Genomic DNA, 3,046 nt, shown 5'->3' on the forward strand with positions numbered 1-3,046 from the left:
AGATCCCTACCTCACTCCTTCGTCTGATACAGATTCCACATAATCAAAGATTTTGCCATAATAACAATACAATATGAAATTATGGATGAATGTGTGTCACCTTGGAGTGAAATAGGCCTTTCTAAGAAAACTTTAAAAATCTTTGAAGGCTTTGAAGACACAATTGGTGAATATGACTACTTAAAAATAAAATCGCTAACAAATGCAGAAGACAAAAAAATTGAAAAAAATTATAACTCATAAAAATGTTATTTTCTTAATTTATAGAAAGCTCACACAACTCAATAAGAAAAATCATATAAACCCTAAAGAAAAATGGAGAGTGGACATAAAAAATAGCTATAGCTACAAGAAAAGAAGTACTTATGGCTTATAAAAAATTAAAAGATGCTCCATCTCATGGTTGAAGGAAAGCAAATGATGGCAGTAATGAAACACCATTTTTTGTTGTTCAGCTTGACAGAAGTCTGATAATACTGTGTGACAATGAAAAAAGAGATGCTCTAGACAGAGGAAGTTGATGTGGCCCTCAGTAGGGCAATTTGGCAGTATTATCAAAATTTTAAACACATGTATTTTCAATCACACTAATATTTCCATGACACTCTGGTTATTCTATGTTGCATTTCTTTTGCATGACAGTTTAAGATAAATCTTTGCCTTGGTGGGTGACAGGATCCCAGACTCTTCTTAATTCCTAATCATGCACATCATTGTCATACCTGGGAACCAAGGCTCAGGAAAATACAAAGCAACTCACTGGATTTGATCAGTCTTTGCTACTGCCCCATCTGAAGACCTTTTTCTTTCCAATTTGTTTGGTAGAAGTAATTCTAAGGCTATGAACTAGATTGATGGAGGAAGGAAATCTTTACAGGATCAAGGTCAGGGTAGGTTTAAATTTATGATATAATGAGGCTTTCTAATGAACCATTAGAAAATTAGCTGTGTCTTCCCCCAAAGAGTCTGTCTACTTGCAGCCAAGGTTAAAATCTTGGCTCTGATTATAGTGACCCTAATACTACTGGGGAGAAGAATTGTTGAAGGGTTCTCTGGGATTATTCAGTTTGTGTCAGCAGTGTAGATCTTAAATCTGCCTCTGGAATCAGAGTCACAGGGAAGCAAGCATCTACAATGAACATCTGAGACCTTCACATGTTCTTCTACAGGAATGGGTCCTAATGACATATTAAAATCACACTGGCACTGGTATACTATGGTTGCTATAACTGAATATTTGTGTCCCTCCAAAATTCATGTTGAAACACCAATGCAATTGTATTAAATGATGGGACAGTTACAACATGATTAGGAGGTGGCGGGATTAGTGCCCTTATAAAAGGGCTTGGGGGCGCCTATTTTACCCTTTTGCTCTTCCACCATGCAAGGACACAGCAAGAAGATGCCATCTCGGCCTATGACTGTACTATCCTGAATGCTCCCAATATCATCTGATCTTGGAAGCTAAGCAGGATCGGGCCTGGTTAGCAATTGAACGGGAGAAGATGCCATCTTGGAAGTAGATAGCAGCCCTCACCAGACACTAAATCTGCTGATGCCTTTAATCTTGGACTTCCCAGCCTCTAGAACTATGAGAAATAAATTTATATTGTTTATAAATTACCCAGTCTAAGGTATTTTGTTAGAGCAGTAGGAATGGACTAAAACAGTGATCTTCTAAAGAAGAGAACATCTACCTATGGGTCCCTGGTAAAACGTATGCTGTCCTTTGATCTGATGTATGTCTGGACCATAGCCATGCCCAGGCCAACTGCCATCTCAGAGGCACTGGAGAACGCCAGCCATCAAAAGGTAACTCATTGTTATCCATGAAATATACACGTTCAGCTTGGCCAATGAGTTATTCGAATATGTAAGCTGAAGTTGTTCCATTGACATTGGCTGCTTACGACATTTTTCCAAGGAGGATTGGAAGGAGGACCAGGAGAATCACTGGCTACATTTTCCAAAAAAGTGGTTCTTTATAATTTTATTTACTAATAATACAATATAATTATGAAAAGCTGTACTATGGGTAAAATGGGAATTCTAGGGGCATGGATTGCAGTAGGACCCATTAGGGTTAATATAATACTGCCCTTCTCACATGGCCTCAGGAACCCCAGCCCCCACTTCACTGTATTGACCCTGCAGCACTGCAGTCTGTTCCTCTGCAGCTGCACACCACCCTACCCATTACAACTGAACCTCCCGGCACTGCAGTGGTGTCTGCTGCTGGGGACTTTGCATAGTAGAAAGTTCTGCCTCCCCTATGATGGCTTCTCTTGCCAGTTCTGCCTCAGGCAAGTTGCATAAGTTCTCCAGGCTTTCTTGTTTTGTCTCTGAGTGTGGGATAAAAATCACAGCTGCTGTGAAAGGATGTTGAAGCACCTAGTACATGCTCAATAAATAATAGCATTATGTCTGCCTCATGGTGTCTCCATCGATGTGTTTTACTTTAATTTTCTGTATGTGAATGGCTTATTTTCTCAGATTGTGAGGTACTGGTAGGGTGTGTAATCCTTCTTTTTATTATAGGTAAGATTTTGATATCTTCTCAGTAAACATTTACTGCAGATTGAATAAACAAGGTATTCTCTCTTCCCTATCTTCCTGGCTAGAAATGTTTCTCTGCATTATGGGATGAGAGTAATCCCTGGTGTCTGGTGGTCTTCATCAATCAAGGATCTTCACATAATGGGACACAAATAAGAGACCCCAGAACCACGAACTTTGATGCCACCAGGAGCATCTGAACTTTGCTGTGGTCAATGGTCACACTGATAGATCCTGATTCATCATGCCTCTTGGTGTCCACTTTTAGTCTGGCTCTGAGCTTGGCCCTATGACTTGCTCCAGCCAATTGCACATCAGTGACACAATGCAAGCAGAGGCTCAATAAGCTTGTGTGCTTAGGGCCTGGGTGCTTAGTAGTCTCATGAGGAGCCAAAGGAAGACTAGCGGAAGATCTGCCCCTCCACCACAGAATGAAGAAGAAAGAAAGATGAGCATGTCATTGTTGTAAGACACTAGGTGTTGGGGTGAC

This window comes from Rhinopithecus roxellana, chromosome 13 (genome assembly GCF_007565055.1).
Source record: "Rhinopithecus roxellana isolate Shanxi Qingling chromosome 13, ASM756505v1, whole genome shotgun sequence".
NCBI lineage: Eukaryota > Metazoa > Chordata > Mammalia > Primates > Cercopithecidae > Rhinopithecus > Rhinopithecus roxellana.